We start from the raw sequence: 26,782 nt of genomic DNA on the forward strand, positions 1-26,782 counted from the left end.
GACTTGAATGGATTAAGTTTGATATTCCTGAAGCTTACTGCTTACAAAGGAAGATAAATAGCCTAATGGTTAATATTACGTGAACTACTTGTATATAAATATATTCATAATTAACCAATATTTCCAACATATTTGGAGATATTTATGTAACTCGGTCCCTAGCGTGAATGTGGTCTTTTTGTTATCTGGGATTTTTCGAGTAAAGAGTATAATTTTGTATAGCAGGGGTTTCATATTTAAGGATTATGCGGGCGTATACAACTATGATAAGGGAGCGAAGACATTCATATATAATATAATTCTATGATGCGTGGGACTTCATATATATATAGAATGGAGATGTATACAAGTTCTTAAGACAGAGGAGAGGGGGCATTCATTGTGATAGAGGAGGTGGGGCACATATCTTGGGAGGGTATACAATGTTCATTACAAGATGATAAACACATTACCATTTCTGTTGTAACTGAATGATGACACGAGACAACACTAACAAAACATGATGATAACTTCTTTATCTATCGAATCGACTGGCCGAATGGCGTCAAGAATTCACTTGTATCTACATGGTTAATCTTCTACCCCTTCGTCTCTAATGGAACTCTCCTCTACCAATGTCAAGTCTTGGCTGATCAACTTTCTCTGACTGACTGACTTTAACTGACAAACCCATAGAACTATATGGAGACTTGTCCTTTGTCTATGACGTCAACAGTGTGTTTTTAAACGTGACTAATTTCACGTGGTTATGCATGTGTTCGTCAAAAAAAACACACTTTTGCAAACAAAAGAATCCTCCGTAACCTATTTTAACCTTACCTATTTTTAACCTAACCTATTTTTAACCTAACCTATTTTTAACCTTACCTATTTTTATCAATATATTTTTCATTGTTCGTTCTTTTACTTACATATTTAAGAAATAGATTCCTAAAAGAATTAAGAATAGACTTAATTTCTCACATTCCCTTTCTTGAGTTTGCTTACAGAGTTCGATTCTAGACTTAACCTAATCTTATTTTTACTTATATAATATTCTTTTTATTTACATGGAAAGGCGACAGTCATTTCAATGTAACAAAAATAGAGATATTTATCACTGAGACTATGCAACTACATTAATTTTCTTCAAACATTTAATCGTCTAATTTGTTTTTAATGATCTTTTGCAATGGTTTCTAAAATAAATATTTCCAGGTGCATTACTTGCTCTGATGTATTCCATGCGTTTTCTCTTTAAAATAAATCAGCAGGGGATTGCACATATCTATTGTAAAATAAACTGGAATTATTCATTTATGCTTTTAATTTGACTAGAATTTTTACGTGGTCAAAAAAATGTACGAAGTAGGTTGGCCTCTAGTAAATCCCAGCCCAATCCCTACCATCTTTACATACATTAGTAAAGAAGTTAAGAGATTAGGAACAAAGTAAAAGACGCAAATGAGACTTTAGGAAAAGAAAAAGTCAAGAAAGAATGGATAGAAAGAATGTAAACCATAAATAATTATTTCATACTCCTCCCCCATCCCCGTACACTCACCCACTTACACTTCCATTTTTCATTTTTGCTTATTTACTATTGGAAACTAAAAAGTTGTATAGCAATAATAATAATAATAATAATAATAATAATAATAATAAAGGGGGAAAACAAAGCTCCCATAGTTAAAGAACAAAGAGCAGAAGAAATAAAAAACAGAAACACAGAAGGTTCACAAGCTCCCCTCCCCCACATATTCCACCAAATACAATCACAGACTTAAACAACCTAATTTACGCAGGCGCCAAAATGGTAAGTATGAATCTCAAATCAGAAAAACAACCGGAGACAAGCGGACCGAAAAACACTTGGATGGGAAATAAGACTAGAAACCCAAATACACAAACATAAAAAAGAAACCAAAATGATCAACAGGAAGAAAGCAATATGGAGAAAACGGAATATTGAAAATGTAACTGACAGGGAGAGGCTAAAAAAGAAACATGAAGAACTGGACCAAAAAATACAAGCACAAGAAGCGAGATTGAGACGATATAGATATAAATCTGAACAATGCAAACAAAACAGAACATTTGAAACTAATGAAAGCCAATTCTACCAAAATGTGAACGGAGGAAAAACAAAAACAGAACAACAAAATCAGACAGAAACAAAACTCTACTGGAGAAAATATGGAAAGTGCGACGAGATCACAATAGAAATGCTGAATGGCTGAAAGACATGAAAGAAGACTTACAACAAATAGAAGGAACAGTGAATGAAATCAGCAAGGAATCCCTAAAGAAAACCATAGGAAAAATGGCAAACTGGAGAGCATCAGGGCACGACGGGATACATGCATACTGGTTCAAAAAATTCATAAACTTACATGAAAGGCTAGCCCAAAATCTGAGAAAATGTATACAGGAAACACGCGTCCAAGACCGGATGACAAAAGGTAGAACCACACACACTGCTACAGAAGGATTCGGAGAACGGAACCGTCCCTAGCAACTATAGGCAAATCACGTGCTTACCAACTATGTGGAAGATACTGACAGCACAACTGAGGGAACAAATCTACCACTCCCTGAATAACCGTGGACTCATCCCCGAGGTGCATAAAGAATGCCAAAAAGGAAAAAGAGGAACACATGACCTGCTTTATATAGATCAAAAGATCCTAAAGGAGGTCAAAAGCATAGATCGGCTACAAAAAAGCGTACGACAGGATCCCGCAAGCATGGATAATAGAATGCCTAAAAATGTATAAAATACCAAGCGGGATCACCAACGTAATAGAAAATGCAATGAAAACATAGAGACTGGAATTGACAGCTGATGGACAACACATAACAGAAATTAACACACAAATAGGCATCTTCCAAGGGGACTCACTATCATCGCTACTGTTCATCATAGCCATGATGCCCTTGAAGAGTATTCGGAGAAAGTACCAAGCCAGATACAAGTTCTCCAATACAGAGGACAAAATTAATCACCTGATGTACATGGACGATCTGAAACTTTTTGCAAGGACCGAAAAGGAGCTAGATACACTAATTAACACTACCAGGATCTTCAGCCAAGATATCTAAATTGAATGTGGAATGGAAAAGTGCGCACAGCTAGTTATAAGACAGGGAAAACTAGAAACGACAGAAGGCATGGAACTACCCAACCAAACAGAAATGAGGGCACTAGGGGAAGAAGATGACTATAAATACTTGGGAATTCTGGAAGCGGACACCATCTAAGCAACAGAAATGAAAGAGTAAATTGGAAAGGAATACCTCAGGAGAACAAGAAAACTCCTGGAAACGAAATTATATAGCAGGAACCTAATAAAAGGTATAAACACATGGGCAGTATCACTAGTAAGATACTCTGGACCGTTTATAGGGTGGGCAAAAGAAGAACTGAGACAACTCGACCAGAAAACCAGGAAACTCATGACCATGCATAATGCACTACACCCAAAGGACGATATTTACAGACTCTACATGAAAAGGAAAGACGGTTGAAGAGGACTGATCTGTATAGAAGTCTGTGTGAAGGACTCGAAAAAAGAACTAGAAAAATGCATAATGCAAACACTGAAAGGATAATTATGGCAGCGAGAGACACTGAAAAAGAAAAACAAAAAAAAACATAAAAAACAGAGAGACAAATGACAAAACGAGAAAATAGAAATGGCAATAGAAACAACTCCACGGAAGATTCATAAGAATGACAAAAGATGAGAATAACGAAAACACCTGGACATGGATGCGAAAAGGATATATAAACGGAGAAACTGAATCTCTAACAACTGCAGCACAAGATAACTCGATAAGAACCAACTATATCTAAGCAAGGATCTATAAATCACAAGAAAACAGCAAATGCAGACTATGTGGGCAAAGAGACGAAACGATAAACCATATAGTAGGCGCGTGCAGCAAACTGGCCCCAAAGGAATACAAAAACAGGCATGGCCAAGTGGGGAGGGCGGTGCACTCGGAATTGTGCAAACGACTGCATTTTGAGCGTACAAACAAATGGAACAAGCATAAAACCGCAACAACACTCGAAAACGAGGCCACAAAATCCTATGGGGCATGGACAAACTTACGGACAAAGCCATCCAAGCAAGAAGACCAGATGTCGTAATAATTAACAAGAAAGAAAAATCCTGTCAAATCGTAGACTTTGCTGTCCCAGTTGACCACACACTCAGTATGAAAGAAAAGGAGAAACGAAGCAAATACACAGAGATAGCCAGAGAGTTAAAAGGGATTTGGATGATGAAGAAAATCAAAATAGTACCGATAATAGTAGGAGCGCGAAGAACAATTCCGAAAAACTTCGAAAAAAAAATGGCATAAATTGGAATCAGAGGAAAAACTGCAAAAGTACAACGACTAACGATAATGAAAACGACTGAAATATTAAGGAAAACCCTTGAATGCGGAGAATAACACAATAAGACATATGATGAATAAGCGTTACAGGGAATGAAGAACACAGAAACTGCATATCTACAAGTTCTATCCCCCATCATGCATCCCCCCATTGTTTCAACACCGCCCCCCCAAAAAAAAGTGATACCAAAGAGCCGAGAAGGGTCAAGAAGGACTGAAACACCGAGGACAGAGCGCTAGCCAGACCTCAGCTGGGTAAGCACAAAGAGAACTGGGATCTTGTCACTCAAATTCCAGTATAAACCAATGGCCACTGCTCAATCGTAAGAGGCTGTTGCGATGATGCAAATTCATTTGCAAATGCTATTGAAGGAGGTGGAGAGAACTGGACGTCTGAGGAGACTTGTTGTCACTCAGCTTCCAGAGAACACAATAGGTTTCCAATCAGATCGTTTGTTGACTTGTGTGAAAGCTCCATGTGAGCCAATAGTAATAATAATAATAATAATAATAATAATAATAATAATGACAAAAATCTCAAAATGTATATTATTAATTTCCCTCTGTGCTTATCTATAATTATTCATTCAACATGTGATAATGATAAATAACAATTATCGTTAGGTGTTCAAGTCTGCCTTCCTACTAACACATTTTTTTTTACAATAGCTCACTCCACCCGGGCTGACTTCTGTTGGTTTGATTTTATCCCCCTCTACAACCATTTTTTTATGTTCCTTACTACACGACCATCACACAGCTGGGCAACACCGAGTACCCCTGCTAGTTTTATATATAAAAGACAAATGTGTGTGTGTGTGTGTGTGTGTGTTTGTATGTCTCGCAAGATCATTTGACAGATGCGTCGGAACATGACAAAATTGGTATCGTATTAAAGTTCTTTCACCCTCAACTCGACAGTTTTCTGCAAGGAAGGGTCGCTTTTGTTTGTCGATATTTTCGCAAGTTATCGTCTCTGTAATATTTACTACCCTTAATTCCGACGCTTGCTTCTTCCGGTTTTACGATGGACGTATCAGCTAAGATGTTTCTTTTCTTTTCCACCGTTTTTTTTCCTTCTTAGCATTACGGGGTTGAGCATGCCTGTCTACTACCATTTTTTACCACATATCACAACCCAGGCTGCCTGTTGTTTTCTTTTAGTTTCATCCCTTCGCTACTTCCCTTTTTAACACATCTTCCCACCCGTCCCTCAGGGATTCCTTACTACACCACCTCTTCACCCCCATGCAACGCCGGGTACCCCCTCTTGTATAATATAAATCTCACCTCTCTGTTAGTGCGCGTGTGTATATGTATGAATGTAGGTGGGTATGCATATCTCGCTAAAACTTCCGTCATCCGCATTAGACCGGATCGAAACCGGTACCATCTGAAAGACATCGGATACATAATATATAAGAGATAGAAAAATAGAGTAATTCTGTAGTGGTCAACTAGGCTAATTCTTAGAGGGCAAGCCCACTTTTTGTATCAAGCAAGTTACGTATGTCAAGGAAGATGAATGTATGTTGAAAAATGACGGCACATAGTCACCGAGGCAGTGACAGCTAGCGCGTTAGCTTTTTTTTTTTTTGTCCCTTTTTTTCCGGTTTCAGGGTCGAGCCTGCTTATTGCCGGTACGTTTTTAGTCGTTGCACAGGTACTCGCTGCTATTTTGATTGCAAAAAAAGGTTGTTTTCGATAGGAACATTTAGCGCACAGGTTTCCGAAATATCTGGTCGGAAAGTTTAATCCACGTCTTCCATTCTTTACTGGGGATTGCTCAATATCTTTAGTATAGCAGATCTGTCAAAACAAATTTCATGTCTACCAGGCCAACACTGGATATCCCAGCTAGTATATATAAAAAAGAGGCAAAAGCTTAAGGTAGTATCTCATGAGGAGATCAATAGACTCATGATTACTCTGCAAAAATTGACCATGCTGACGGTCTGCAGAAGAAAAAGAACAGGGTATGTATTACTATACCCATAGTTCGAAAAAGTTGTCAGAAAAAAAATATATAGCAAATACATGTTATTAACGGCAAAATAAGTTACTTTTCTACTAAACTGGATACGTGTTTGTGTTTTTGTTTAATGTAACATGTTTATTCAGCTCGAAAACCTACAGCGTTTACCGTTGTATTGGACAAGTAAAAATGGCGTCCGACTCTCTCTTGAAGACGGCAAGCTTGTAAAAATGAGTTAAAAATCAGAAACTATCCAAAATACTGTTGGAATGATAAATGAGAGTATGCCGTATGGGCCAATCCCTGGATCTTTTTTATTACTGATCTTCATAAATGATCTCCCTGATAAAGTTTCCTCCGATGTGGGTATATTTGCTGACGACACTACGCTTAGTTATAAATACGTTTAGGAAAAGTACTCTTACAATTTCCTCACCCTCTATAGATAAACTTGTATTCTATTTTAAATATACAATCAACACTTTACAGTTATTGTTAAATACTAGTAAAATGTTTCATAGGCTGTACAACAGGCGAAATAACCCCAAGGAGAAAGTAGATGAGCACATATCCAAAGTAATTGCGGAAAACCTAAAAGAAAGACCTTCAGCCTGCGGAGGATTTGGGAAAAATTGATGGGGACATTCAATGCTGCTAAGACTAAGGCGTATTTCCTTTAATAGTTAAAACAAACCTTTTCAGTCACTTAATAGTTATTGCTAATGATAAATTACCTGAAAGTACTTCGTTCACATGCAACATGAATTGAAACAAATACATTGAGGGTATAGGCAAGGCTGCTGCTAACGAGGTGAGCTCTCTCTAGCGGGCTAGAAATTTACTTATGCCTGAGAGTCTTCTTTTTTTACTCTATAAGGTCCCCATTCACCGTATGTATGGAGTATTGTTACGACGTCTGGGTTGGTGCATCTGTGACTAGTCTCTTACTTTAAGACAGGGTTCAAAAGAGTGTTGCCAAATTAATATATCCTGCACAGTTAGCTAGGCGTAAACCCCTGTCCAATTGACAAAGTGTTACATCCCTCTGTTTATCTTATAAGTGTTTTTTTTTATGATAGATCCTCCGAGGAACTACAAGCCCTCGTAACTCCTTGACATAAATACCCCCCTACAAACTCAACAAACAGACAAATTTCCATTCCTACACGTTAAGGATCCTAGATGCCGGAAAGCATTCTACTCTAAGAGTTTCATCCATCGGACTGCTAGACTTTGCAATTCCCTTCCAGATCCCGGTTTCTCTTAATGTACGTACAATGCAGAAGTTCATGTGTAATGTAAACAGGCATCTTGCTGCTTAACTTCTTACATAGTATCACTGCAAAATTAGTTCAAGATAGTAGCCTCTTACATGAAAGTGGTGATGTGCCTTGTTTGGGATGAAATACAATAAAAATAAAAAGCATAAAAGGTTTCGAGATTACGTACATTTTTTCATGTTCCACAGAAAAATTTCCGAGGTCGGTAAGACTCACCTGAAGAACCTCGACAGTTGCATAAACCGAAACGTTACGAGGATAGTATCCATACTTTTATACATCTAAAACTGTATCAGCTATCATCTTGGTATCGAGTGGGATGAAGTGATTTAGAAGATTCAAACGATACATAAAAACTACGCATCGACTTCAATCAGTATTTTGTGCAGCCAAATCTTTTATCGCCTTTTATCAGACTCTTTATGGCTCACCAATTAATACCTCACGAGAATAACAAGTCTTATAATAGCAGATATTACGATAAACTACACACCATTTTAAATCCCCGTATATTGATAAAACAATCAGTTAGGATAATTAGTGTTTGAACTTGACGTGTTTTATGTTATGAACCCGAGATACGCCTAGGAAAATAAAAAAAGAATCGCCGGATTCGAAAACATGAAGATAAAAAAAAGAATAAAAAAACAGAAAATTGCGTTATTTATTTCGAAAGACTTACTAGTGTTAGAATAACTAAGTATAAACACAAAATATCGAGGGCTTACAAAAAAACCACTAGGATGTAGTATTTTACAATTATGACGTATTTAAAGAAAAAAAATATACACGTACTAATAGAAAACAAAGCATAATCTAATATATAAAACTCACTATGACTGTGTACGTCTGTCTGTTTGTCTTCATTTATTTCAAAGACTATCTTCTCCGAGACAAAATAGGTCGCAGAACGGCGCAAGGTGCGACAAATGATTGCATTTTTGTGAGCCCTTCTTTTATGGGACTTGTGGTTGTAAAAATAGCTGCAAAAGGGTATACATTGACAATAAGATTTGGACATCAGCGTGTGTTTACTGAAAGTTTTCTTGTACGCGTGCGCATGTATATATATACATATATATATATATATATGTTTATATATATATGGATATATGTGTGTATATATATGCATTTACACGTTAAATTTACTTATTTATTCGTTAAATTTGATGATTTATTTAACAACTTCTTATCCGCTTAACGATAGCTCAAACCGTAGTAATTAAGGTTTGACTACAAAATATGTTGGTTTCGATTTAAGTTAATGACACCCAAATTATTGTTGTTTTACTTTTTAAACCACTATTACATATTGGGTACAATATAATAAACAAAATACAATTCGCTTAACAATAATACATACAAAATCTCCATAAATTTAAAAAAAAGCACACACATATGTAAGCATATTTTTGACCGATCAACTCTGGTTGCCACGCTAATCTTATTTATTAGAGTCGGTATGTCTCCCTACATTTTTCTATTAAGATTAAAGATGTTCATTTTCCATAGATGTGCCTATTAAGATATTAAGATGTTTCTTCGAGATGCAAGGTTGCATAGTTGCTCGAGGAAGGGTCAAATGATTGGATGTTTTTCTGTCCTTTTATTCACGGCTTTATAGCCGGTAAAAATAGCATCTAAAGGATCAAAAATTAAAAACAAATATAAAACTTGCAGGCTAACCTTACTCAAATTGTTTTTTTACGCATGGACAAATATACATCTATACGTTAAGGTCGCTTCATTTTTAACTATATTTTATGCGTTTAATAATAGTTCAAACAGTAACGACAAAAATTAGCTAAATATTTTTCGATATAAACTCATTGCCCCCACCAAAACCAATTTTTTTCGATTACTACTATATATTGTATCCACTATCAATAGAGAATTGACTCTATCATAAAAAATGCGAAATCTGCATGTAAAATATCATAATTTAAAGACATAAACATAAGCTTATGACCGGGTTACGCCGGGCGCCCTACTAGTATAGTGCAACATATTACATACTATCATTTAGAGCATATATTGTGAACTAAGTCACTTTTGGGAGGAATGTGGACTTTTTTTTTATCAAGGCATCGCGGTGGGTCTCCGATTAGAGCAGGTAATTAATCGATTTGATTGAAAAATTTATGATCTTCATGAAAGTATTAGAAGCGTAGAATATTGGTTGATCAATATTCAATCCCGAAGAACCGCGCGTCTTCCTTTGTATAATATCCCAAAAACATTATATAGATATTAAAAGAGAACAATTTAGATGGCTGTGGTATTTGATACTGTTACACCTTATGTAATCGACCAACTGAAATATCTGTGTAATCTTCTGCTTAAAGAATTATTGTTTAGTGTTTAGCTATAAGTTGAGTAGGAGCAAAGGTCCCAATTACATTAATTACTACACCAAACTGTAGGAGACAGCGAGTTTCCTCTTCAAAGATGCCTCCACTTGTACTTGATCATCACCTTATAATACTAAGCGTTTACTGAGGCGATATAAAGTACAATTAAAGTACAATTTACTTTGCTACGTGTCTGTTGAGAACTAAACCTTAACACTCGGCCTATTGCTTGACACTTACAAGTAAGCCACACCGGTCGGTGATTTGCTTAGGTATTAATACGTATTAGTAATGTACTTTCGCATTTTCCTGACTCCCTATGGATAAACTTGTATTCTATTTAAAAGTATACAATCGACACTTTACAATTAGTGTTAAATACTACTAAAATGTTTCATAGTCTTTGGACAGGCGAAACATACACCTTTTCTTGTTATCGTTTTACCAGAAAAAATGGCGTATGTTAATCCATTGTAGTATAAAAGAGCTCCTAGGTAGAGTCCACATTACAGAAAAGGGAGAAGTTCAGTCAACATTGTGAAAAACTTAACCAAATACCAACTAAAATGCTTTCTATTAGCTGTCCAAAAATTGACTTTCGATTTGCAGGAAATCTATCCGAAAATCTGTTGATCACTACACACGCGCAAATTAATTTCCCATACATGTATATTATTTCTATCTGTAAAAACCCAATCACGAAGATTTCTTTCTAGAATGACATGCGAACGATTGCGTTTAGAAATAGTAAGTTTTCTTTTCCTTATTATAACATGTTTATAGAAGATTTATTTGTATATCTGTAAATGTTACTTCAAGTTTAATCATAGCATTTCTTTCCATCAACTATCTGTCCCCAAATAAATGTCGTTGCTTAATTGACACATACGTTGGAGACATTTACATTATACACACACATTTAGAAAATATTTTTGTCCAACTGGAAAGTTCACAATGATAAGTGTCGTCAATCCGGTTTAGAATGAGGTTTAGAAGATAATGATTGTTAGGGACTGACATCCTCTGTATACTTGAATAGACAGTAGACGTTTTGCTTATCCAAATTAAGAATGTCTCGTCTTAATTAACATTACATCAGAAAAGCATAGCATTTTACAAGGATATCAATCCTGCATCTAGTAAGACGCTCACTATGACAGTATTTAATTTGGTTTATACTCAGGTATATTAGCTATAAAACTCTGCATCAGGTATGCCACGAGGAAAATATAAGTTGCATTATACTAAACTTTGTCTGCAATCTTAATGTAATTTTCATCAAAATCGATTATATTATTTTAACGATATAAATTGTCTACAAAGTAATACTTAACATAACCCAAGTTCAAGGATTTTTGTGAATTAATGTCTATAACAATGTACTAAATTTAAAATAACTTTTGCATATAAAAATTTAGAAACGGGGGATTCTGTTCCTATTTTTTATGTTAGTTTTAATACTCCAAATAAAACTGAAATTAAGAACAATATTTATTCGTTTTAATACCTAATATAAAAATTTCAGAAATATCTAAATTGCAAATAAAATTAAATGAAATATACTGTACATCACTCATCCATTTGCTAAACGAATATCTTTAAAATTCATGATGATCGGGTTACTACTTTACAAACGAGCATTGTATATACTAATACAAAAGATTACACACACCTAATGATATATATATATATATATATATATATATATATATATATATATATATAATTTAAAGGAGATTAGAACAATAGTCTAAAGAGCTGAGTGTATTTTAATGTAACGGTGAAATTACTAGTTTAATTAAAATACAGGAAATAGAAAGTGGTCGTTGTAATTTAGATATATAATAAGCTCAATAGTTAAATGTCCTAGATCTAATTCAATATTAAGTAATGTGATTGATAATTTAAAATTTAAAAATCAAATTATAATTAAATTTAAAATCCGTTTCATAAGAAGGAACGATAACAAAATCAATTATCTGTACGATCGTTTCGGAAAACAATGCTTTTTATTGTGGTATACATCAAGTTATGTACAATAATTACATATAGTTTTTTAATAAGCAAGGTCTCCTCGTCAGCAAATTTTGTAAGAGTTTTTATTGAATTCAAAAGACACCATAAAAAAAAACTTGCATTAAAAGTAAGGCAGATGTATCTTTTAATTTTTCGCTTTTTGAATTCAGGAACTATGGTTAAAATATTCATTTAGATGTTTGCTATAGCTTTTTATCTTATTGAATGACGAGAAGACCTTGCTTATTAAAAAACTATATGTAATTATTGTACATAACTTGATGTATACCACAATAAAAATCATTGTTTTCCGAAACGATCGTACAGATAATTGATTTTGTTATTGTTCCTTCTTATGAAACGGATTCTTAATTTAATTATAATTTGATTTTTAAATTTTAAATTATCAATCACATTACTTAATATATATATATATATATATATATATATATATACGTGTGTGTATATATATATATATATATATATATATATATATATATATATATTAGGCTGGTGCTTACATAATGACGTTTTTGACATATATATCTGATAACATACCCGATTATTTTTGCACCAACCTAATAGAAATCACTGTGTATCGCTTAATATCAACTCAATACGTTCTTTTAATTTTTACATTGTGTTGACCGCGGGGAAGTGAAATTTGGTACACTTAAAGAGCATAACAAGATTCCTTATTTCCCAGATTTTTGTGGAATTTGAATAAATGTTTTGTAATTATGCTAATTCTTCTATTTTCTGGTAATTTAAAGTGCGTATCACTTTATTGCAGATTTTCAAAAATGCCTAGAAAGGGTCAATTGACAGCTAGTGAAAAGGAACGTCTTGTTGCAGGCATTGCAAAAAGTTAATCTCTTGAAAGAGATCGAAGCATATAGTCTTCATGCGTTTAAAATCCAAGCATCAAATCAAGAAAGGACAAAAACACAAAAATCAATTTCTGCTCGTGATTTTACCAGAATTCTGCCGTAAACTCAAGCTGGCGGGCAACAACAATTCTGCTGTATTTGACACAGCTGGAATACATCCCATGTTTGTAAGGACACGCTGCAATGTCTTAAAAAGAATTGCAATAAGCATTAAGTCTGTAGCAAACCCTGTTTGAAACCAAACTATTGAGGAATAACGTTTGGTTTGGACTCAAAAATACAGGAAAACCAGCTATGAAAATATTCTTTTCGCGGATGAGGCCAGAGCAACCCTTGATTGACTGGATGAGTGGCTACAGTTTGAAACCCTCTTAGATTCCTTACTGCTCAACGATTCTGTCGGAATCAGGGAGGTAAGCATATCACGTTCTGGGCTGGAACATTCTGCGATAAACTAATTGGCCATTTTGAGTGCCAGGAGATCTCATCTTGACAAGCCAGTTTTATATTTTTATTTTTACATCAGCATTTGTCACCAGGGCTTGATGACCTTCCATTGCCGTGTCACCGCAAATTGATTTTTTTATGCATAACAATGCGCCACCTCACTCAGAAAATTCTACAACATCCTGCCTTAAGTTATTATATATTAATGAAAAACATTAAGAACATGACCAGCTTCTTCTTCAGATATAAACCCAAATTAGCAGCTATTGTCAAAAATAAAGATGAAAGTTTATGAAGGAGGTGTGCAATTCTCGTCGAAGGATGAACTGAAGAGGAAGATTTCCTATAGCATCACATCATCTCAAATCCGCCAATTGACATCATCAACTGATAAAAAGTTATTCAACGTGATTTTGAAGCATGTGAATTTTTTTGATAAATAAATATTTCGTTACACAAAATAATGTGAAATTCCTTCTGGTTTTTCGTTAATATTGTAACTTGATATGCTTTTTTATTTCATATAAATAGAAATATTGAGATGGAATATATTTTTATTACCGAAAATATACATTTTAGTCACTTGCAATAAAGTGATACAATCTTAAAATTACGAAAAAATAGCATAACTTTCAATATAATTGTTCAAATTCCACAACAATCAGGGAAATAAGGTGCATGGTTATGCTCTTTTAGTGAATTAAATTTAACTTCTGTGTTTCGTAGCAATTTCAAAATTAAAACATATTGAGCTGAAATATAGTGATACACAAGGTTTATATATATATATATATATATATTATAATTTATCTATATAAAAATAATATATATATATATATAATATAAATATATAAATAATATGCATATATATATAAATAATATATATATATGTGTGTATGTATGTGTGTATGTGTGTATGTGTGTGTGTATTATTAGGGAGATAAGATGTTGCCCGGTATTGAATGATTGAATGATGACCAAAGAATGTTTAAGGTCTCATCTGTGTATTGCTATTGAAATCAATTGTTACTTTTCTAGATATTGATCCCTTCCACGGTATATATATATATATATATATATATGGGCTTGAATTCCATTTTTAACTGCGAAAGTCAAATGTTAGGTTTCAATTCTGCTTTAAACAGAACCTTTCATTTCGAACGCATTGAATTTCTCCCATGCAGAAAAAATCGAATCCATTAGCACCTCGGACGATTACGAAGGTGATTTATGTAAGGTTAGCACAGTTGGGAGATGGGTTTTCAATTTCAGAATGGCTATAGAGAAATGAATGACAAAGCCAGCTCCGAACGCTTATGAAAAACTGGCAAATTATCGCTGATAAAGAATAGTGGTAGAAAATCATTTCTGGAGTATAATAGATCCCTAGTTTTTACAGGGACACTTCATATATTGTAGCTAATTCATTTTTTTTTAGTTAAAATTCAGGATACATTGTAAAATGATTGAAAGATTCACGACTTTGAAAATCTATAAAAAATATTGCATGCTATAAATGTATTTTATAATACTTTAATCTTCTTGGCCTTTTGGTCAAGATCAAAGTGTAGTATCTGTTCTTCTGATGCTGCACTTCCATTTCTTGTTCTCTTTCGGTGGAGGAGAAATCCTTCACGACTGAGACAATTTTGATTTTTGTACCTTTTCTCCACGTTAAAAAACGACCCTGGTGTCTTACTCTGTCCCGTGGGGAGGCATAGTAAATAGGTACTTTAATCTTCTTGGCCTTTTGGTCAAGATCAAAGTGTAGTATCTGTTCCGGCAGATACTGCAAGCTATGACTAGCTATGACTAGCAAAGACCAGATGTGGGGGCAACCCCACATGCCTGACCTTTAACCAGCTCCCATTTCCCACCTCTCGGGAGCTGGTCCCCCCTTTCCCTTCCCCCTCCCTTCACTCCTCACATTAAAAATTGGCCTTGTGCCTAATTTGCTCGGTGGGGGAGCAAATAAATACCATCTGTTCCGGCAGATACTGCAAGCAAAGACCAGATGTGGGGGCAACCCCACATGCCTGACCTTTAACCAGCTCCCATTTCCCACCTCTCGGGAGCTGATCCCCTTTTCCCCTTCCCCCTCCCTTCACTCCTCACATTAAAAATCGGCCTTGTGCCTAATTTGCTCGGTGGGGGAGCAAATAAATACCATCTGTTCCGGCAGATACTGCAAGCAAAGACCATATGTGGGGGCAACCTCACATATAAGACCTTGGTCAATGTAGGGGCAACCCTTCATGCCAATTGTCACTATCCAGCTCCCCTACTCCACGGGGAGCTGGTCCCCATTTCCCCATTCACTCCTCACATTAAAAATCGGCCTTGTGCCTAATTTGCTCGGTGGGGGAGCAAATAAATACCATCTGTTCTTCAGATGCTGCACTTCATTTTCTTGTTCTCTTTCGGTGGAGGAGAAATCCTTCACGACTGAGAGAATTTTTATTTTTGTACCTTTTCTCCACATTAAAAAACGACCCTGGTGTCTAACTCTGTCCCGTGGGGAGGCATAGTAAATAGGTACAATATAACACGGTTAATCTCTATATATTATAAGATACGGATAGCAACGAGGCATTTACAATGCTAATCTTTCGTGCTGAGCATTTCCTGAAAATACTGCAGCGTTTTTTCTCGCAAAAATTGGGGCATTTCGTCGTTGTTCAATAGATGTAAAATTTACTCTACAGATGTATTTTACATATTCAGTAAAAGTTTAAGCAGGTAGCGTGATCGTATTTAAGTATTCCTGAGGTAAGTTTAATAATATTTAATGATTATAAGATGTTTTCAATATTGCTGCAATTAATATTGTTATTCAACGGTTTTTTTGTGATTATAACGCTGACACTTTTAACCAAATACATAAAAAGACAGGGTTTTTCTTGGAAGAAAATTTCAATAAGGATATTGAGTTATAAAATACTATAGCCCAACACGCGTATCGTTAATACATTGGGAAAACACAGTGAAAAATTTTATATATATATATATATATATATACATACATACATATACATATATATGAATACATTTATATATAAATATATATATATATATTAACACACATGTATATATATATACATATATATGTATATATATATATATATATAAATATATACATATATATACACACATGTATGTACGTATCTATATAATTCTTTCAGGTATTGTGCCAATGCATTTGCCATACGAATTTGGAGCCATAGTATATATATATATATATATATATATATATATATATATATATATATATATATATATATATATATATATATAACTTGCTCTACCTGCGTATTGAGCATTGCTGAAGTAAATACTTAAAGTTTACGCATAAATTCATACTTTCATATATTAATTTAGGTGATTAAATGAAGTAAGCATATATATATATATATACAGATATATAGATACATACACAGATATATATGTGTGTGTATATATATATATATTTATTTATTTATATATGTATATATATGTATGTGGGTGTGCTTTCTTTTGCATAGGGTTTTTGTATCGAATTCTTCATATTAAATATTTAATACATGACCAAATAATGAACATATATTTTAAAATATAGTGTCCATTTTTTAAGGATAGTCCTCTATTGAGTTCTACTACAGTAAAAAAGACCACTTGAATTTATTAGTAATTTCCATGTGTTAATATTTTTATGGCCAATGCCCTCATATTTAACAAAGTAAATATTATATATTTCTGTAAGACATTCTCAACAAGCACTTGTCTACCTACAACCACTCTCTAATAATGTGTTACTCTTCATTTTTATCGTCATGATAACGTTGACATACTAGTTCCCGTCAGATAACCGAAGTTAATCTACGTTGAGTCTGGTCAGTACTAAAAAATGTGTGACGGTTGTGGAATTCCATGGGGGGTATGAGCTCTACGCCTATCTTGGCCTTGTCTCCAATCAACCGTAGGGCTCTTCTTGCGACTGGGCTCAAGCAGCGCCGATGCGTGAAGGTGTGGCTGAGAATTGCGCAACTCTTGCGTCGCAATTACATGTACATTTATCTCTACCGGGCTGTACATTGTCCATTGAGGGAGAATGGATGCATTGACAGCTTAATATGATATAGTCGTCTTCAAAATCAAATGTAAGCCCGTTTTTATGAGGCTGCCATATAAAATAATCAAATCAAAAATTTTACACAATTAATTATCATTAGAGGGACCTGTGGAAATCCCACAGGGAGATCATTCATATGCAATATATTAATATTGGCATTCTGTAGATGTTCAGCGTAAATGGAGACGCTGTTATATTATTGCAGCTCATGTGTTAAAAGTGTAAAATTATTCATCTAAGCGAGTAAGGATGCCCGTAAGTATGCTTTAAAATGTTAATTTACTCATGCAGAATTCGTATATATTATTAAAGGTTTAATGTTTTATCGATTTTTATATATTATAAAGTTGCGATTTCAAAAACAAAAAATATTCATATGACGTGGGTACATCAGCTTGAATCAAAACCGAAACCAAAACTATATATATATATATATATATATATATATATATATATATACATATAACTTGAATATATATATATATATGTACATATAACTTGAATTCCTTCAGCTATAAGCGAAACCGAAACCAAAACTTATGAAGAATTTTTGGTAACATTATTTATTCAAGAAATCGAACATAATTGCTTTTGTACATAAAACTATTTTTTCATTAACAATTTTTAAACATGAGGTTTCGTTTAGTGTATTTTATTAGATTACACTTACACGTTCGACCCCATGATTGCGAATAAAATACGACCCACTTTAAATGTATTTTATGAAATTATATGTATTCATTTTTATTGCTGCTCAAACGCAGCGTCTTCGTGCGTATGAATCGATAGAAAATAAAATTAAACTCATCTCAACCGTGTTTTAATTTAACCTAAATTGAACGCTCAACTCATATAGATTAATTACGGTAACGATACGTGCCTTTGTTTCAAATTAAAGAATTCACCAGAAGTAATTAAGACCGATTTTGATTGTTTTGCGTCTCCATGACTACACAGAAGATGAACGCAATCACGTACATTAAGCCAATTTATTGTACTGAAATGGTTGAATAAGTAATTGTGCGGTATAACTACATAGGGTCAGGAGTAGATCTCCGTCATATATCATCTATAATATATCATACCTGCTCAACTAATAATGGAACGTGTGATTGTGATAGTCGCTGAGCATCTGATACATGGAGTAGTAGTGCAACGGATAAAGTCCAAGTGTCCTGAATTCGACATAACAGGCTTCTGGGAGGGTTAAAGTTTTGATTCTCAGTATAGGTGATACTAAGATAAGTATTCGAAAAGTTACTTAAGATTTCTAGCGGGTAATAACTATCGAAATAATAACAGTCCACAGACAATGATAAAATACACGGTTCCATTTGAAATTCCAAAAACTTCCAGAGTTCTACATTAGGATTATCGAATTCTAGCAGATACAAAAGTCGATGGGTATATTGGATTAAACGATGCAAAAATAACAGTAAAAGATTAGGACCGTAGCCTGCATAATCAACTGATTACATGCTATTATACGTCCTATATTGTACAACGTGATAAGCAGTATTTTCCTGTTTCAGAAATTGCAAAAAAATAAAAATAAAAATCAGATTTTGCTCTAATTGGTTCTGGTGATTGTTAAATGAACAACTAAGATTCTAAGAAAGTGTCGACTATGACTCTTCCTCAGAGCAATTATGATTCGGAGTCGTGAATTCACTGTGGAATGGCATCTATTTACATAACACACGATTATCTGTAAATCGAAAAAGTTAGAGAAACGAGAATATTGCCTGATCGAAACACGTGAGTTGAACATGTTGAACTAGTGAACTAACAAACTACTATAGCGTATAATGCAATGCCTTTTTTGTAAATAAATTGGAGCTAAGAGTTTAGACAATGTTTGATCATTGTAATTTGAGACCAATGTTAGAAGATGCCAAACAGCTTAACGGTGAGAAGCGCCAACTGTTCAGTAGACAGTAGAGTTTCACTCCTGGCTTGAGGGAGCTGTCAGTATATATATATATATATATATATATATATATATATATATATATATATATATATATATATATATAGCGTGTCCCAAAAGAAGGTGGCGGATTTAAAATTTGATTAACTTCCTCAATATTTAAGTTATACTTACCAATATAGGAAGGTAGATGAGCATCTTCGTGATTCTTCTGATATATAGTAAGATATCATAGTTTACTTATTCGAATTTTATTTACACAACTTAATCTAGGGTATGTTTGTCACAAGGTCTAATTTTAGTTTGGAAAAATGATGTTACTCAAATGTCCACCGTTTTCCTTTTCACATTGTTGTGCTCACTGCAGGATATTGTCCAGCACATTATATAATATTTAAGGGCTTATGGTCCTAATTTACTTCTCTATATTGTTTTAAGGACATTTACTGTGGCTGGTTTGCATGCGTATACCCGCTCTTCGCGGTAACCCCAAAGGAAGAAATCTGCACATGTGTGATCTGGCGAGCGGGGTAGCGAATTTATCTCACAGCTACGAGAAATTATTCGGTTGGCGAATATGTCCTGGAGCAGATGAAATGTTTCTCATGCCGTATGCAACGTTGCACATTCCTGCTAGGACCACATGGATCGAAAGACCCCAATTTGACTTGATCTCCTTCTAACTGATGTGGATGGATCCTCGACCACACTCTCTGCTAATCTCTGACGATTCTCATCATTCTTGCCGTATCGGGTATACCAGATTTAGGTGGATCACATTTAATTAAAAAATTCAGAAAGTTATAATTTTTTAACCATCAGTTTCTTTTGGGATAGCCTGTATATATATATATATATATATATATATATATATATATATATATATATATATATATATATATATATATATATATATATAAAGCATGTATATGGAATCCAAAATAATGATTAAAAAACTCAAACATTTAAGTATTCGCACTGTGGTGGATTTCAACTAAGCTGATAAATTCTAATGCGTTTATGAGTTGAATGATGGTAATGCAATAAACCAGAAAGTGTTCAAATCAATCAAACCAAATACCATGAATTAATATTTCAATAGATAAAGAACTTGAAATATTAAATTTTGTAATAAACTGACAGGAATTTTGCATTAAATACCCTGCTTCATGATTTTTTTTTCTGCTGTAAACAACCCCATCCCCCTAAAAAAAAAAAAAAGTTTTAATCTTTATGAACTAACCAGGCTCGACATCGCTTAACCTTGAAAACCGGTCAGTAAATGTGAGTATTACTTGCACCATGAATAAAAAAGTGTAACTTCTAACCATACTGACGTAGATTACGGGGTGTCTTCAGATTTATATTGGCATTCTTACTTACACAACATTGTACGTATTTTTAGGTGCATTCTGTTTACTTGTCTCGGACAGCGGCAATCATATGTATAGATCACATCGTTTTTTTTGTGACAATAAAGCACTCTATTCGAAAAAAAAAAGTAGCGGAGCCCTGGATGGATAAATAATTACCCATGATTGATTTAGTAGGCATTCTCTACAGACGATTACCGGGTGATCTGTAATTAAACATCTCTTCCCAAAGCAGCAAATAATCCAGTGTTGTACAACTATAGCGATGTGCATTTAGAAACTCATCGAACTTTAATTGTTCAGTTTAAGTTTCTAATATTTCTTTCATACAAAAGAAACCTTACGCGTCTTTCTTTGCTCTTTCGTTATTTCGATGGATATTGCTCGACTGAGCTTAAATCTAAAACTCGTCTACCAACGACCATTGCCCCCTTCTTCCATGCCTGCCTTAAACCAAACGAAACTTCCAGCAGCACAGTTTTTTAAGTAATTCTCTAAGTTTGAAAATACACAATACCGCGGAAATGCTTTCCTACTTAATATGACATATTGTGCAATGCAAATAATGTATTTTGAGATACGTATTAAATAATCGATCCCTACTATTTTTTTTACCATAACCGACAACGAGCCTGTTGTCTCAACTGGCATTCCTAAACCGGTATCCTCGAGATATAGTAAAAAAAGTAAAAAAAGAAATTAAAAAAAGGAACAAATTGTAGTTATGGTATTTGAGAGCTAAATACTTCTCTGTTAAAAAGGAAAACAGCTAAAATTGCAAAAAATGCAAACATAGATAAAACCTGACTTTTCCTTCTTTTTTAATTTTACTTATTTTCCGCTGATGTAATAAAGATGCATATATAGCTTTTATGTCTCCTTATTTTATATATATATATATATATAATTTTTTAAAACCTCATGATTGACATAGTTCATTACAGCTGTTTGGACAAACAATCCTGTTTGCGTATTCAGATGGTAAAAAGTCATATGAAATTATTTGACTTTTCACCAATTGAAGAGGATTGTTCGCCGAAAAAATTGTACAGAACTAAGCAAATACATAAGGTTTAATAAAAAAGCAAAAAAAACACATGCTGTCCTTTTTTACCACTTCTACCTCTGAGTTTATATATATATATATATATATATATATATATATATATATATATATATATATAAAGAAACATATATATCCTCACACTTTAATATACACATTTATATAGACACATAAACACGCGCGACTAACACACAAACATTTTATAAGCATGCCTAAGTTTGTGACTAAATCTACAAGTCATTTCAAAACAAATTCAACCTATTTTCATAAATACGAACTAAGTTAGAAAATATCTACGAATACATGTGTTATAAGATAAAAAAGAGCAACTTTTTGTGCACCAGAATTTATATATATATATATATATATATATATATATATATATATATAAACCACTATTTTCAAAGCACTTTTGCCGCCGATATAGTGGTGGCTATGCATGGGCGTTTCGAGCGCTCTTTTAGACTCACATCTCAGACAGCACTCTGACATAGACGAACACACTTCATGACTGTGCCGTTATCAACTACATTCGATTCGTAAACGTATAACCTGTAGGACGTAATGTTTTAGGACACCTATCATGCTAACGATCTATTCCTGGAAATGTGTCATTCAAAACTATAATAGTGTGGAACGATGAAAGGGTCGTCCTAATAAAACGACACTAAAGCGTTAACTTAAAACTTTATTGAAAAAATCAATTCAGGTAATTTGATTATGTAGTAGAGCTGACATCTATATGATTGTAGCCACCTTCAGCTTCAATCACCGCCTCGATACGAGTCCGGAACTGAAAGTAGGCTTTTTCCACAAACGTCGGTAGAAGCTAGCGACTACTCGGCGGATGGCTGCGATCAAGCCGGCGTTGTTGTTGTTGTTGGAATTCATGTTAGTGATGTACCAAACCAAAAAGTCCAACGAGTTCAGGTCGGAGGAGAAGGGAGCCAGTGAGAGAAGAGTACAAAATCGTAGCACTTCTGATGCCAAGCCGGTAACGAATCGTAATCACACACTAAGTTTCTACCAGTGAACGCCTGGTTACACAAAAGGATATCCACTCGTCAGCATATCCGAGTACACTTTGGTATTTATTTTTAAGCTGACTTCGAAGATGTGAGGTTGCATGCTGTTGGTCTCACTTTGAACCACACCAACGACCATAAACGTGATCAGAAACTGTTTTCTCACGCTGAGCATGTTCCTGTTATTCGTGGCAATTTACCAATACATTTTGAGGGTACTGGCAATGGCCCTATTGTCATAACTTGGAGCGGTAGAGCTAATTAGTTGTAAACCGGCGATTCGCCGATCTTGCTCGTTTAATATTGTGTCACTTTTCGACATCATAGAAGGCTCCTAAAGCGCTTGTGACTTCTATCACACTGGTCAACTAGTAGATGGTCTGCAACAATAAAAGAAAACTGGTTTTCATTAAACTGAAACGAAATCATGTCGTCTTTTCTTGTGAGAAAATTTCATTGCTCCACCTTGCACGGTAATAATCTTGCTCCACCTTGCACAGTAATAATCTTGCATCACCTTTAACAGTTATAATCTTGCATCACTGTGCACACGCTTACTTTGCTGTTTACGAAGCTTCGCATACTTTAACTCGATTATATAATGTCACTGTCGACCAAGGTGTTTATATCCTGTTGCATGAGAGACCGAACCCATTGTATCAAATACATACATGATGTGATTAACTAGCAGTCGAAAGGTGCGCCAATAACGTGTATACAAGCTGTACACACTCCTTTCTTTTCTACAGTTATCGTTTTGTTATTTTAAATATCTGATCAACTTATGTAAGCGATGCACTTTGTGTATCAGTTGAGTCATAATTTACACAACTATGCGCATCAATATTTTTTTTGATTTTGGAACATAAGGCTCCTTCACTTAGAAGATCTCCAGTTGATAATCACAGGTCAGTTGAATATAATCTGTACTTCTTTATTAATTTCAACATTTCTTTATTATTCCTTACCATATGATACTATTCCTGTAGGCTCATTTCATATATTAATGTTATAAAGCCAGATTCAATCGATATTTTCATTATATATAATACTAGCCCTCATCACCTTTGGATGAGAAGCATTTAGCTTCGAAATGACATAGCCTAATATTCCTCCTTTTATTATCGTTATAGTCTTGATGATATAATAAAGTTATATGTAACTTTAATTCCCGATAATGCATTTAATGTACTCATTTGTGTCTCTTAATAGTGTTGAGCGTTTTTGTCTTGATAAGTTTTACTAACATAAATACACACACGCATATATATATATATATATATATATATTTGTTTATATTTATATAAACATGGTCACATCCTGCTGCTACAAATAGCCACTTGTTTCAATCAAACAACAGATATCATCAGGCAGCGACTTGACTATTCAAAACTTCAATGAATAACCTGATTATTCATTGAACTTTTGAATAGTCAAGTCGCTGCCTGATGATATCTGTTGTTTGATTGAAACAAGTGGCTATTTGTAGCAGCAGGATGTGACCATGTTTATATAACAATAAACAAATATTATCAGCTCTTTTTATTGAGCACTATCTAACAACCTTGTTGAATTCATTAGTCCATTACTTTTTAATAAAAAACCCCGAGTATATATATATATATATATATATATATATATATATATATATATATATATATATATATATATATATATATATATATATATCAATGGCACCTGATGTTGCCCGGACTAGAGTGAAGATCATCGAATGCTTCACCTTCCGATATTCTATTGTCATTGAAATCTGTTAAATCGTCCATGTTTCAATCACATCAATTTATTGCTTCCTTCAGTAGGGGATCAATCGTAGTGAACCAAGAGAAAGTTTCGTATGCCTTCCACAGTGACTTAGTCGGCAAATTTTAGTTTACATAGCACTGTAAAAACCGACTGTTGTTTTATAGAATATTTTTATAGAATAGCCTTATATAAAGTGTAAAATACAAAAGTGGAGTATCATTGTTCAATAGTGCCCTAGAAAGAAACATTTATGTCGAACCCGCTCCTGCCATATCAGCGGCACTTCTGTTCGTGTTATATCTCGAGTCTTTCAACTTATGAGGTGCTAACGGCTTGAATTAAATATTAAGGTGCAAAAGTCAGGTATCATGTTACGATTGTGCTTTAAACAGATATATTTATTTCGAACATCCCCCTGTCATATCAGTGAACCTATAATTGATTTTATAGGATGGGATTTTTCTCTTGTAGGATTATAAAACTTTTCCAGTTCATCTGTTATATAAGGCCGTGTAAGGCGTTTGCGTTAATTTAAATATCCCGTTCCGTTTTTTATGATTTTTTTTTGATTAACATTATCTATACTTATCGAATATATTTTGATTTAACCTATTTAAAATCCCTGCCAGTCACATAAATTATATTTGTTTTAAATTTAAAAAGAATTCAGCTCAACCGTGTACGATTCCATAGGGTACGAAATCACAAAGACACACTCACACAAATTTTATTTTATATACTATTAGTTATATATTTCGTTCGGACACTATGGATTGTCTAATGTCTGCACATGAATGGTGCGTTAACTTCATTCTTATGTCAATTGACTGGTGACTCGGGGGTAAATGCTTAGGAAATAAAGTCAAAGATAGCTTCGTGCCTGTGCCTAAATGTTTCGATCAGCAGGAATTGTCACCTCCTACATTGATAATTGCGTAAGCATGTTACACTGGTGCCTGTAAGTTTAAAGGAGTAATATTATTATTATTATTATTATTATTATTATTATTATTATTATTATTATTATTATTACAATTATTATTATTATTACAATTATTATTATTATTATTATTATTATTATTACAATTATTATTATTATTATTATTACACTTATTATTATTATTATTGTTATTATTATTATTATTTAATTATACTTAATTAATCAAACCTCTTTAAGAATACTTAAAGATGGACACTTAAAGATGGACACTAGAAACTAAAAGTGAGTCAACTCGGGTAGAACAACGTTCAGGACTTCCCTTATTCAAACATTCTAAGTTACTTAATGGCTGCCCTCGAATTGTGTGTTTATTAATTATTGATTAAATTCATACTCATGGCAATGTTTTGGTGGCTCGGGGTTAAGGCCTAGCAGATAGAGTCCTAGATGGCTTCGCGGCTGGGTTCGAATATCTCGAGCAGCAAGAATAGTCACATCCTATATTGATAGTTGCGTAAGAATGAAACACTAGGCATAAAATAATATTTGGTATTCAACTTCAAATATATATATATATATATATATATATATATATATATATATATATATATATATATATATGTATATATATATATATAATGTGTTTGTGTAGTATAATAATCACCAAGTTCCAAATAATTAGTTTTCTCAGTTGTTCATTTATTCAAAAGGTATCCATTACAATAACAAGTTGTTTTTTTTTTAAATATGCTGTTGCTGCATGTTTAGTCACGTACACATCAGATGTATACGTTAAAACATTTAAGAAAATACCATTTTGGGCAACTTAAAAGGCTTATGTAACCAATACACCCTGCTGTTCATACGCAATGATAAATTAAAAATATATCAGTCACGTTTTTCTGTGAGGTATGTAGTAGGCAGCAAGGCTGTATGGTAAACTATCAGGATCCCCTGAACACCCTTTTCACAAAGAGGCCGCAGATAGTGGAAGATGTGGTCTAGTAGATAATACAAACATTCTAGTTGGTAATTAAGTCTCTCTCACTCTCTCAGGCATTATACCGACGCACACACACACACACACACACGCATATATATATATATATATGTATACATATATATGCGTGTGTGAGTGGGTGTGCATGTATGTGTATATGTATATGAAGGTCGTTCAAAAGTTTCAAAAGATATCTAATTATTTATCCTGAATTTAGAATTTACATTAAAATTA

The 26,782-nt window shown here is 33.8% G+C and overlaps 1 long non-coding RNA gene and 2 pseudogenes across 1 annotated transcript in view; 2 read left to right on the forward strand and 1 right to left on the reverse strand.

Moving 5' to 3' along the window:
* Positions 1 to 26,782, reverse strand: part of LOC145291259 (uncharacterized) — a 188,720-nt gene that overhangs the window by 76,169 nt on the left and 85,769 nt on the right. The gene's annotated exons all lie outside the window — the stretch shown is intronic.
* Positions 14,880 to 15,012, forward strand: LOC145291787 (U2 spliceosomal RNA; annotated as a pseudogene).
* Positions 15,080 to 15,243, forward strand: LOC145291830 (U2 spliceosomal RNA; annotated as a pseudogene).

The sequence above is a fragment of the Euprymna scolopes genome, chromosome 12 (assembly GCF_053919585.1).
Source record: "Euprymna scolopes isolate OS-2025 chromosome 12, ASM5391958v1, whole genome shotgun sequence".
Classification (NCBI taxonomy): domain Eukaryota; kingdom Metazoa; phylum Mollusca; class Cephalopoda; order Sepiida; family Sepiolidae; genus Euprymna; species Euprymna scolopes.